Below are 13,906 nucleotides of genomic sequence, written 5' to 3'. Positions count from 1 at the left end.
GTTTACTCTACTTTAAGTATTGATATGTAATCTTTGTATTTAGAATTTGTTATATCTATAGTCTCTTGAGGATCTAGTATTTAGAGCCTGTGACTATTCCCCCACTGCAGATCAATCTGGATATTTTGGAGAAGAGAAATTATTGCTGGAAGAAAATATCTTAATTAATGATCTTGAAGATCTCAAAGGAAAGATGTGTCTGATATTAAGAGCACTTGTTATCATACAGTAATGTCTTTGGCTAAAATTCCGAATGAAAGAAGAGAAGCAAACACTTCCTGTTGTGAAGCTCAAGATACTATATGCTTTCGAGGACACCTACATCACATTCTTTTGTGTGTGTGTGTGACGGGGCTTTTCGGCAAAAACTGGAAAGCCTGCTAGACAAATTCTAAAAGAGCTGTAACACTTACATCACATTCTTTTGGTTCTATCATTCAATTCTCCATATTAAAAAAAACTTTCAAAGAATGTTAGCTTTCAATATTTGGTTATCTTTGAATTTCTGGTAACGGTGAAGAGATGGAGTTGCCTCCCTTTCTCCTTATGCAGCTCAGAGTTTACCCTACTTTCATATGGATTTGTGAGGCAGTAAATACAGGTAGGGACATAATGGTGATCCATTATCTGTTGGTCTTCTTGTCCATTCATTTCGTTTCTTCCTGGAGAAAAGGATAGGGCTATCTGCTTTCAGCACAAACTTGGCAATTCCCCTAAGAAAGACTCAATTAGCAAAGGTGATTTCCTCACTGCCTATTGAAGGCAACTCCTCTACCCGGCTGCTGCTCCCCAAAGAGCAATAACAACATTTCATCTGATTTAGGCATCATTGACGGAAACTGTGACAGCTCACCTGACAGTTCATTGTATCAATAAGATTGAGCTTTCCTTTGAGGTGTCCAAGACAGTGGTTGCAGCACAGATCTCCCACCCTTTCCACGAAGAAGAAACATCATATTCAACATCCCAGATTCCCCTGTTTCAGTATCTCATGGTCCTCAGAGACCTAGGATTTCAAACGTAAGTTACTATGAAAGTAAAAACCTAACACAATGTACATAGGCTGACACTTTCCTAAAAGTAAAACAAACAAATTAAAAACTATACGTTTTCAACAAGTCAGTGAAAATTAAAATTTTAAGAACAGAAAAATAAATCTATGTGTAGGCTATAATACAGATATAAACCTGAACCTAACTTTAATAGAGAAACCTTTTGCTCAAGGGCTTTCTCTGATCACAAAGACATTCTCATCTCATGGACAAGGAAGCCTGGAAAAGCAGGGGAAGAAAATAGATGAGGAGGAAAATAGAATTAATATTCCAACTTTCTCAACCCACAGATAGATTCACCCTGAGTAGTGCTCTATGCAGCCTTCCAGAGGTTCCTCAGCAATGTAAAATGTACATACACACACATATACATACAGACATACACACCTCTAACAGGATTACTGTAAAGACCAAATGCAATAAAATAGATGCTAAATGTATAGTGCAAAGTAGGTACCTAATATACATCACTGTTATTCTTCATTTCAGAATTTTTCAGTGATACAGATGATCTATCAGTTACTCTTCCAGCCACGAATAATCTCTACTCAGACACAATTTTTCACATGCAATAAATTCTCAGAAATATATAGATCAGTGTTTCTCAAAATATGATTGACAAACCACTAGCATCAGAATCACTTGAGGAGCTTATTGAAAGGGAAATGTCTAGGCTCCACTAAATTAGAGTCTTTGAGGACTAGCTCAGGAATATGCATGTCATGAGAAGCAATTATTTGTGTAAAGCTAGGGAAAATTGCCAGGGAGGTCTGAGACAGGACCATGGGCTCTCACCATTGGTAGGAGTCAAACACACTGGCGAAGAGCCTGGGGATCTGGACTGAGACTTTGCCAACAGAAAAATCTTTGCTGTTAAGAGTCTGGGCTTTGAAGCTAGAAACGCTTGAGTCAAAATACTGGCTTTGCCTCTTACTTGCTGTCAAATCTTGAGCAGGTTGCTTAATCATCGTGAGCCTCAGTTTCCCTCTATGTGAGATATGAATAATAATGGCAAGCATGAGTAATAATGGTAAGCATCTCAGAGGATTTGGAAATGATTAAAAGAAATAATAACACAGGTAGTTTATGAAGCCTGGCACTTGGCACAGACTGAATGACTGGCAACATCATCTTTATCACAACTATCAATTGCTTTCAGGAAAGCACTGGAAGTATACGAGTAATAAAGTATTTTTGAAAACTCCCCAAAGTTAAACTGTGGAATGGTAGGTTCCTCAGTGAGGCAAGACAGCTAGAAAATAAATATTTGCCTTAAAATTGGGATGCTATAAAATTTACTCTCTAACTACACTATTTATATCCAGAATAAATGCTAAAACCAATGGAATGCTTAGAATAGCTGAAATCTGTAATTTGCCCAGTCAAAACAGAATATGGTGTCACTTGATTCATAATCTGACCTCCACACTGCAGAGAACCTGCCTTCAAATGGAAAATACCAACATTGCACAGTCTGTCACTTTCTGCTGGCATCTAAAAAAAAGCTCATCTATATATGCCCCCAATTGTAGAAAAAAAATCAGAGCTATAACTATGCTTTCTATATTCATATTAAATAGATTACTTCATTGTTTAGCAGATTTATTTTCCAGGAAAAGTTCCTTTTCAGGTTTGTCTCTTATGTAATTATTAAAATTACAAATACACTGTGTTAACAGATTATAATTTAGTTTCTATTGTTGGAGGTGCAAGTATGATGCAGAGGAGAACCATAGGTAAAGATTTACAATAGATTATGTGGCTTCTATTCTGATGTCACAGCTGGCTGTGTGATCACAGGAAAGTTACTAACCTTTGCTGTGTTATACGACTCCATCATACGTAAAACGAGAAAAATGCCACCTTTCCCAAGTCCCTCAGAAACTGGTAATAAGATCAAATAAGATGTCAGGGTAGGTGCTTTGAAAAAGTATGACAAAAGAACACTTATTTTTATTCAAGAATGGAGCCTCACTTCTTAAACAGTGAGCACCCATATATCCTTTTAAGCCACCGAGTAGAATTGAAAGAGGCAATGTGTAATTATAACAAAGCTCAAAAGATCTGGTCTCCTGGGCCTCATCTTCCTTACCCTCCCATTGTTGTGGCAGACGATTAATCATCAGGCTTCTTGACTTCTCTCTTTGCTGGCTGGCCACCCTAGGGTCATAGCCACTTTTCAAATCTGTCTCTGGGTTTCGTAGCTATCCAGGGCAAAAAGCCTTCCCTGGTGTTAGGGCATGCCAAAGCTGAGCCTGGAACCCCCATTAGCCTAATTGACAGCACGACTTTCCCCTGGGGAGAAGAGTGATAATCTAGCTATTTATCTTGTCTGTAGGTTTATCACCACTGTGCTCGGGCAGAGATGCTTAAATATAAAAATGAGGTAAGGTACATTCTTCCCAGACTATGCACTATTAAAGCCAGGTTGGGGGTCAGAAGAATGAAAGGGGAGCATCTGGGATTGTGGTCCTCTCTGTTGCTGCTTAATATCTCAAGTGGCCTTGGAGTAACGGCTGCTCATGAGGGCACTAAAGGACATCTCATTGTAATTGGGAGCAGGCTGGAGCTGTGTGGCCACTGCTACCCATGGAGTGGCTGCCTGCAAGCGGCTAGACTGCTGCTTTCCTGCAAGGGAGGAGAGGCCCATTAGAAACATGAAGAGGCGGTTTAATTCTGCAACAAGATGTGTACAAATGTATGCCTCCTATTGAAACCCATGCAACAGCTTCCAAAGTTAATTAAAAGCTAATTTTCTAATGAGGTGGCAACACTGGCAACAACATGCTATCAGTATGAGAGCTGCAGCCAGCAGCCGGTAAGGGAACAGGCAACCTCCCTTTTACAGGATGGAAGATCCTACCTGCATCCATTAATTAGCCTCCAGCTGTATTGCTTTAGCTGCTAGACATTGGTATAGACTGTCATAAAAATCATGAATTGCTTTAGCATTGCCGAGGTATTGTTGATACTTAATTTTACAGCAGGGCTATTTCTAGGCATAACATCACAGGCAATGAGATCCATTCCTGAAAATATTAAATCTAGGGGCAATGCCATGGACGCTGTTAGGTCAAGTGCCATGGACATTTTAATCCTTTTGGCAATTGGTAATTGTGAGCCAGATTTGCAATTAGCTTTGATAAATAGAGAGAAAGTGCCTTAAATTAACGGCACTTATGTTGGTTTTGCCTCTTGTTTCGATTTCAAACACATAGCCAAGAAAAATGACTCTCGGTCATTATCTTAATGATATGGGTCTCCTGGCCACAGTCAGAATATGCCAGACACCTGTGGCCGTTCCTAGGCATTCTTCTTCACAGGGAGTGTATAATGATGTCATGCAACTAGATGCTGAACATTACCAAGAAACAGCAACACACATTACTACAGAAACTCCAGGATTCTGGATACTTAGGAGATAACTTGCTTGTTCAATTCTATCAGTAAATAGTTTGAAGAACTATTTAGAGTCTCTTAAGGTAATCAAAAAAATCAAATAAAACTTTAACATATAGTCATTTAATGATAAGCAAAAGGTAGAAAAATATTCTTCTCTTACTCTTTCTCATAGTATCTCTTTTAGATTCTGTCTCGTCCCTTCATTCATTCACATTCTCTCAGTATCATGTTTTTTCACTGTTTCTTTCTAAGCTTGCTGTCTTATACCCATATTCGAGTGCTCTCTAGAGTTCTCTGAAGCTCAGAATGTGGTGCTAAATTAATTCATTGAAATTCTAGGTGGTTATTAATTCATTGAAACTTCAGGAAATCCCACTCCACCATCTCATTGAACAACATTGAATCACATGCCCACATTCAAGCCAGTTACCAGAAAGGGGAATGAGACCATACAGCTTGCTAAGAGTAATAGAGACTGGGGCTGGAACTGGCCTGACCTCCCCTGCAGCAATGGCTACAGGGAGAAGTATGGACACCTGAGTAAACCTTGCGCTCTGTTTGGCAGGATAAAAGAGAAGATGCTGCTGAAGAACTGTAAATGTCTGCTGCAGAATTATAAGTAGTTTTTAAGGTATGGCAAACAAAGAGGGGAGCAGAATCTGAAGACTACTGTCAGGATTGTTCTCAGAAAATAAGATAACTAAAGTTGGACCCTCTAGACAGGAAGGAAGTAGAGCTCCATGTTCTGTGATACTAAGACCTACATGTATTAGCAGGTATGAGAAGAACTGAGGTCCTAGAAGGAGGAAGCACCACATATTCATTCTTCAACAAATGTTTGTTGACTGCCTGTTAGTCCTTGGCACTACAGGTAGAGCATTGAAAAGGACAAAGTACTTACTCTCGGAAAACTTATTCTCTAGTGGGGGAAAGAGATGAAAAGCAAATTAAACATATAAATAAAGTCATTTTAGATTATGAAGAAACTCAGATTAATAAGAGTTCTTGGCTTAGGACAGAAGCAGTTAACATTAGCTAGATTTGTAAGGGAAGGTATCTTTGAGGAAGTGATGACAAAATTGAAGTAGTAATGGGAATTTTCAATGAGCAAAATACCTGCTGCAAGTGACAATCAGCTAAAAGGCATGTTCCAGAAAATTCTTTACTTCACTTGTGCTGATTTCATTTCTGACACGATGTTTTAATAACTGTGTTTAAGAATCATTACTAAGGACCTATCATCTGCTACAGTTTTGTGCATGTTATTGATTCACTCAATAAATATTCATTAAGTACCTACTATGTGCAGGTGTTATCCTAGCCAAATGATGAGCAACAATATGAACAAAACCAAAAACATTCCTGCTCTAGGGAAGCTGATATTCCCACTTGATATTATAAAACAAACAAACAATGAGATAGATCCTAAGCACATTCGGCAGAGGAGAACACTAGCTTAGAAATATTAAGTACCTTGAATCACATCACAGTTCAAAATACTGAATTTTAAAAATTATGTACACTGCCTTAAACAAACCAGTAATACAAAACAGCTATGGTAGAAAATGCAGGCAGTAACCAAATTTGATGAAGGTTGTCTTCACAATATTCAGACTGAAGACAGGGATGAATCCATGATGTGAGATCCTAAAATAAGAATTATTAAACTACTCATATTAACACTTAAATTACCTTAAAATAATCTTGACAATCTTAAGATAAAAATCGGAAAATCTCCAATAATAAGAACTGTAATCAGGATTTGATCCACAGGGTCCATGAATGCAAGTTATTGGTTCAAAAACTCTCTGTATTTATGTGAAACATGAATGTATAGGTACATTATTCTAGGAAGAAATGCCCAGAGCATTCATGAGATTTTCAAAGGGGTTTGTTAATTCAAAATGTATCCAGAATCATCAATTTGGAAGTTACATATATCCCCCAAAGGGAGCTTTCAAGTAGATTTCAATGCAAAAGGGAATATTAAAAAAGAGCACGCACCAAGAAAGTAGCAGTGATTTCTAAAGAATATCATCAGGGAGTCTAAGCCTCCAAATGTGTTGAGGTGGGTGAAAATTCCTAAAGACAAATTTAAAAAATTTTAGCTATTTATGTTCCAAATAAGAGAAAGGTCGGGGAGGGAAGGTTTAGGTTTGCCTGTCGCTGAGGTACAATTGTGTAACATTGACAGACAAGAAGTAGAGAATTGATATGATAAGGCCTCAAGAGTGTTCTGCTTTCATTGTCAAGAAGAATCATCTTCATATAGGAAAGGCAAGACAAATGCTGGTAAGAGAAAGTTGAAGCCCTACATTTATAAGAAGACTGTAAGAATTTGTCTGCCTCAATTGTCCTTTAGCTTTCAAAGGTTACTTATTTAGAACTTTAGGAAACATAATCAGTTTGTCAGTCTACCCTTGGTATTCTTAATTAATCATGAAGAATTGAAGTTTCGGAAGACTAGAGGTAGGTGAACTTAGTCTTGATATACAAAAGCAGGTCAGAGAACTTGACTTCAGGCAAGAGTCTAGAATGGATTATTTAAAATATATTTTGTGAGTACTTAAAACAAAGCCAACTTTGTATAATAAAAATGGCTCATTTTCTTTAGAGCTAATGTTTATCAAATAAAACATTATGTAAATGCAATAAACTATACTACATACCACACTGTGTTTAATAAATTCTCTATTTGGGAATAATTTTTTTTTCTAGAACATAGTGCAGCATGACCTTAGACGTTAAATATAAAAACTGGCAAACTAAATGGAAATAGTATGACCTACTCAAATGTATCTCTTACTGAAAGAGAAATTTAGAAGCTAAATAAGTGTAGTTAAAAAACTGGCTCTAGAGTCAGACGTTTTTATTTGGGAACCGTCTTGAAAAAAATCATCTAAGCTTTAGATTCCTTAATGTAAATTGGAAAAAAATAGTATCTACTTTCTTTGGTTCTGTGAGGACCAAAGAAAATGATACACATAAAGTGCTTACCAATGGGCCTATGGTGACAGAGTGTTCAATAAATGATTGCTTTTGTTGCTGTTATTGTTGCTTGCTAATTAAACATAGTGGTTTTGTCAGTGTAAGCTTAAGCAATGCTCAAGGAAAAAGGGGCTAATATAATAGCATAATAAATTTTAAAACTGTTAAAGAACTTATCATATAAGAAATATTAGTAATAAGCCCTAATCTTCTCAAATGTTAATATAGTGCTCCATTAAAATCATATTAATAATCATTAATGTTAATTTTATTTGAGCCCTGCCAAAGTAGTCAGAGAACTACTTTGAAGTGAAGTCATGCATAATGAATGTCTAAAACATTATAAAATCATGTGAAAAAACAGTATTGATGCACACATAAATGGCTCATTGAAAGTAATGGGGAAAACACGACCACTATAATTTGCATATTTGTAGATGTGTTTCTATATTTTAGTGTCGAGTTAGTTGGAGCTGTTAAAAAGTACCTCCCCATGAACCTGTGCACCCACCACTCACTGAGATATCTTGCCAAGCATTGTACATTCAACAAGACAAGGAATTTTTTTGTTCAGTCCTTAATTTGGGAGTGTGCTAGGCCATACTGGAAGCTGCTAACTAAATGACCATTTCCTAGTGACTGCAACTGTGCTATGGTAATATAAGGCACATTTCTATTTATCTATTTTGTTATTCAGTTCATTGACTGAGTTTCAGCTACATACAAGAAAAGAAAAGAAAGGAAAAAATAGACATGGAGTCATAAAAAGATAGCAGGCTGCAGAAATAATACTAATGCTTAATGGACTATGGAAAGCATCTTTTGAAAGGTACTGTTGAAATGCTCTGATGAGAAAGAGAAAATGTAATTTCGGTTGAGTCTTGAAGCACCAATACTAGAGACCTGTGACTGGGTAGCTAATGATAATGGAGAAGGAACCTACAAAGTAGGCAAAGAATGATCCAAGAGCAGAGAGGGGAACCGTAGGCGAGCATTAGAGAATGGAGGAGGCTGATTAGATTGGGACTAGGGGTTCATGTAGACAAGACTTTGAGGAGTGAGAAGAGGACCTCAGACTGAATCCTAAGAACCACTGAAATGTAGGGCTAAAAAGAAAAAAAAGGGAGGCCACAGAGGAGTCTGTAAAGAATCAGAAAGGTAAGTGAAAAGGTAGGAAAACATGGTATGTCAGAAGCCATGAGAAGGAAAGGTATCAAGCAGAGGACAGCTTCAAACAGTATCAAATGCCAGAGACAGGCAGAGTAAAAACTCAAAAGTGTCCATTGAATTAAGCATTTAGATTAGTAGTAACCTCAGGTAGGGCAGATGTGGTGGAGATGTAAGGAAATAAGCATAAATAAAATAGGTCAGGAATGAAGGAAGGTGAAAAGGAAATATAGTGAATGAAGATGAAACCTAATAGAGATGTGACATTTGGTTAGAAGAGAAGACAGAAAATATTAGTAGTCAAAGCCTGAAATAAGATGCTCACAGTAGGAAGAAGAGGGCAGCAGTCAAAAGTGAGCACAGATGTGAAATGGACCGGATGTGAAGTCAGCGCAGATTGGCACTTGGCTGAGAGGGAAGGAGGAGGAATTGTGTAGGTTTTTACAGAAAGATGTGCCATTGAAAGAAGTAGAAAATGGTAGAAGATGAAGAGAACAGAGAAAGAAAGTAATGGAGTCTTCTTTGGATGATATAAGTCTCAGGTCCTTTTCAATCTTATTTTGTAGATCAACGGTTTCTAAATTACGCATCTTAAGGCATTAAAGATGTTTTCTCTTCATTGACGGCTCTGCAGTGCAGTTTATGTGTTACAGTATTGCATGTGGCTAATCTTAAAAAATAGAATCTTATAATACTTTTAATGAAACTAGAACTATAATAATTTTTTTTTTACAACTCAGAATTACAGAGGTTATCTTGAATATAGTACTTAAAAGAGTGGTAAATCAAGAGATGTCCCATAAAACTTAAGAGATGTCCCAGGTTCAGTTGGCTGATTTTTAAAACTTTTTCCTAAGACTTCTCTATTTTTACTAATTCCCTACATTTCTTCAATTTTTATGGCTGAAAATGTCACCTTATATGAATCCCAAATTTGCATTTCCAGCCTGTACTTTTCCCCAAAACTCATCTTAGATATTCAACTATCTAGTCAACATCTCAACTTTAATCACCTAACAAGTATTATTTGCGAACTTACTGTACGCAAGGCACTGGTTTTAGCCCTTTGAACACCTGAGTAACCAGGCAGAAATCTCTGCTTTTATGAATCTTTCATTCCAGTGAAGGGAGACTGAAAATAGACAACATGCATAATAACTAAGTAGAATATGTGGGATGTTCAAAAGTGATAAGCATTGAGCGGTGGAGAGGTAATACTAACGCAAGTGGCTTAGAAGTACTCCAGCAGGACAGAGGGTTGAAAACTTAAATAGAGTAGTTAGGGTGGTACCTCATTAAAGAAGGTAACACTTGAGGAAAGATTAGAAAGAGGTGAAAGAGTTTGTGGCATATAAGAGTCACTGCAAAGCCCCTGAGGTCAAAGCATATCTTGTGAAATCAAGAGAAGTCTGAATTATGACTGTGGCAGAGAATAAGTGGGGCAAATGAAAATGCTGATCTCCCCCTTGTCTGTCTGCTTTTTCTGCGAAGCACTTCTCACCACCTGGAATAAAATGTGTGTCATATTTGCATGGATTTTTTCATTTGTTAATTTTATATCTCTGTTTACCTACTTCTCCACAGAGGGCTCACGCCAAAATTTATCAGTTTTAGTTTGCTGCTGTATTTCCAATTGCTAAAAAGTATCTTGCATGTAATAGAAACTCAATAAATATTTATTGAGTGAATGAATAAATAAAAAAGGATATAGCAATACAATAGGCTTGTATCTGCCTATATTTATGTATCTTTTGATCTAAGAAAGCAAAAAGTTGGGTGTTCTTGTAATCATAGACAGAGAACAGGGAACAAATAATTAACATATTTTTAAATGAATATTAATGATTCATAAAGTCTAGAAGGCTAAACAGCAAAACCACACATATATAAATATTAACAGAGGATATATCTGCGTAATGTAATTTGGGTTTTTCTTATTAGCTTTTGTATTTTTTGAATAATGAACATTATTCAAATTGTGTGTTAATTGTATGTTAAAGAGTGGCAAAACTTGCCAGGGTGCGGTGGCTCACACCTATAATCCCAGCACTTTGGGAGGCTGAGGTGAGCGAATCACGAGGTCAGGAGTTTGAGACCAGCCTGACCAACATGGTGAAATCCTGTCTTTACTAAAAACACAAAAATTAGCCAGGCATGGTAGTATGTGCCTGTAATCCCAGCTACTCCGGAGGCTGAGGCAGAAGAATCACTTGAACCTGGGAGGCAGAGGTTACAGTGAGCCGAGATCATGCCATTGCACTCCAGCCTGGGAAACAGAGAGAGATTTCATCTCAAAAAAAAAAAAAAATAGTGATAAAACTATATATATAATTTAAATCTCTCTCTCTCTCTCTCTCTCTCTCTCTCTCTCTCTCTCTCTCTCCCCCTACCTATCTATCTACTGCATATACATATAATCTAAACCTGTGATCTGGTGAATTGATTTGAACTTTTAAAGTAGAGACAGGTGGGTCAGTGTATACTGGAGCCTTGCTTTCCAATCTTATTATAATTTTTGGTTCAGTAGACTATAATTGTGTTATACCTCCACAAGCCACAATTTAATGAACCTGGAGCCTCATTTCTAGGACCAAAGAGAATTGGGAACCTGGAGCTCCATAATGCTGTTTTGTTTCATTAAATGTTCTTACTGTCTGTGTGGAAATAAATGTGACTTGTCCCTGACAGATGATAAAAGGCAGCAGACATCATTAGTGTCCATCACATGATTCCTGACACCTACCGGAGAAAAGGCCTCTGTTTGCTCATGATCAGAAGTAAAATCTTTCTATGATTGATTTGAAATTGCTTCTTAACTTCAATGTTCAGATCTAGCCATGAAACCAAGAGTGGCTTCCTATTCCAACCTTAAAAACCTTCTTCTGAGGTTTTAAATCATTTCAGCTCTGTATTTCAGGGTGTTTCAAGGGACAGCCATGTTCACAAAGGAAGAAGGCTCCATGGAATGCTTTATTAGAATTTCAAAAAAGTGCCATCTCTCGAACTGCTCATTACCAGGAACAACCTGATGCCAAGCAATTTATGATTATTAAAACATATAATTTGCATTTAAATTAAATGAATTAATAAATAGCACAGATTAAAATAATGTGTTATAGTTTCTTATTCTTTGTTGCCTTAATTTTTACACATGTTAAAATAAAGAATAAAATTTATGGATCTTCATTTTTTTTTCTTTTTGCATAGAGTAGGTGTTGAGAAAAATATGAATTGGAGAAATTAGTCCCTATTATTTCCAGTTTTTTCATGACAATATATTCTTAGATGCATGTTTTCCTTAAAATGTGGCTGCTTTTTAAAAATGAATTGTATTTTATTTGTTTTAGAAGATATTTCTCAATATTTTCCATGTAAGAAACTTTTTAAAAACATGAATGAACCAAATGCTTTGCTTCCAATTTCTTATATTAAATTGTTTTAATAAACAATAGTTGTGGGTTTTTTTTGACATGAAGTCTTGCTCTTGTCTCCCAGGCTGGAGTGCGATCTCAGCTCACTGCAACCTCTGCCTCCTGAGTTCAAGCAATTTTCCTGCCTCAGTCTCCCGAATAGCTAAGTAATACTCTTAATAATCAAATAATTAATATTTATTGAGAAACTATCATATGTAAGTTATTATACCAGATAGTATGTTGAAAATCGAAAGTATAAGAACCCCCTTCACATAAAGTATGGAGTTCTTTATGGACATACAACAGAAGGCCTCAAAAAACTTTTTAAATGCAAAACATAAAAATTCTATAGAAAACAATTCCAAGGTGATTTTATTGCATAGAGTCAACCGGCAAAATGATTGATTCGAACTTCTCTTTCTAAGTGAATTCTGAGGCTGGGGATAACAGTGCCTGTCTAAACCTGAATCTCTCCTGAAGTTCTCCCCACAGATGATAATGTCAAAAAACAGTGCAGATACATTTACAAATGACTCAGGACTTCAGTCTTACCAAGAAACAGAAAATCCTATGAACATCAACTTTTCTGTAAATACAGACATAAACATCACACCACAACAAACCTCCTGACACAACTGTCAGCCTGAGGGTGGAGAAAGAAAGAAAGAAGAAACTTAAGACATGTGGTAAAACAGTGGAGCACATAGACAAGGCAGAGACCTGAGAAACAGAAAATACAATACTAAGTGGCAAAACTCTGGGTATGGTATCTTGTAGTTCACAACACTGGGTATAGGAAAGATGTTCAAAAGTGAGTAGAATTAAAGGAGCCGGTAGCTTTGTTAAGCATTCCTTCTTAGAAAGAATTATAAAAGAAGAGAATGAATTGTGTCCTGATGATGTAGCATAAACGAGAAAGAAAAAAAGATTACTGAGGATCTTTCAGAAATTAAACAGTAAGAAGTTATGCCAGTTCTTTGATTCTCCCTTACCACAATAACATTCATTAAATAAATGGCCTCACTATACTGACAGAAGCTGGAACTTCTGGGCTAAGGACCTTACCCCCAAAATGTCCAGGAATAGGAAAAAAGAAAAAAATCAAGCCAACACCATACAGAGCTAATGGAAGAAGAAAACAGAAAATTTAAGTCAAAATACTTCAGCCACTGAAATGTTATTTGTCAAAAAAGAAGAAAACTCCCAGGAAACAAAAGAAGAGTCTAACACAATTTTTGAGTTCAGCTTAATTTGAAGTTTAATTTTTAAAAATCCTCGAACAAGCTTTTAGAAATTCCATATAGATATGTAGATATAGAGGTAGATATAAATATAAACTAGAATCAGAAATTTAAAACAATATAAGGGGAAGTAATGCAATGAGTTGATTGATCTTAGTAAAGAAATTGAAGGAAAAGACAAGTCCATTTCAGAAATAAAAAATAAAAGATAGCCCAGATTTATAACAGATTCTACTGAAAGTTTAATAAGAGACTATGAAGAAAAGCAGAAAAACAATGAAGAGAATAAAATGAGATAAATAAATAAGAGTCAAAAGTTGCTTGAAATGGAAGATATGCAAAAAAGTTTAATGCACATGTAATTGAGTCTCTGGAGAAAAATTTTAAAATGCAGTAGAAATAATATATAAAATTATAATCTTAAAATTATCTTTCAGAACGAAATAAACCCTTATTTTTACATATTCGATAGCCCCACTGTGTGCATGGAAAACTCAAAAGTGAGAAAGTCTGAGATGTCTCCTAGAAAAACAACTAGAATTTAAAAATAAAAAAAAATTCAAGGTACACAGGCAATAAGATCAAGTTACTTACAAGGGTGAAAAATTAAACTGCAGAAAAAATAGAATAAGATCATTGGCTA

General features: G+C 36.2%; 1 non-coding gene across 1 annotated transcript; it reads right to left on the bottom strand.

Moving 5' to 3' along the window:
* Positions 1-349: 349 nt before the first annotated feature.
* LOC120362417 (U7 small nuclear RNA) lies at positions 350-411 on the bottom strand. The gene has a single exon (XR_005578326.1). It is a non-coding gene; the product is annotated as a U7 small nuclear RNA (small nuclear RNA).
* Positions 412-13,906: the final 13,495 nt, after the last annotated feature.

Source organism: Saimiri boliviensis, chromosome 15 (genome assembly GCF_048565385.1).
Source record: "Saimiri boliviensis isolate mSaiBol1 chromosome 15, mSaiBol1.pri, whole genome shotgun sequence".
NCBI classification, from domain to species: domain Eukaryota; kingdom Metazoa; phylum Chordata; class Mammalia; order Primates; family Cebidae; genus Saimiri; species Saimiri boliviensis.
This window is presented reverse-complemented; position numbering and strand designations above follow the sequence as displayed.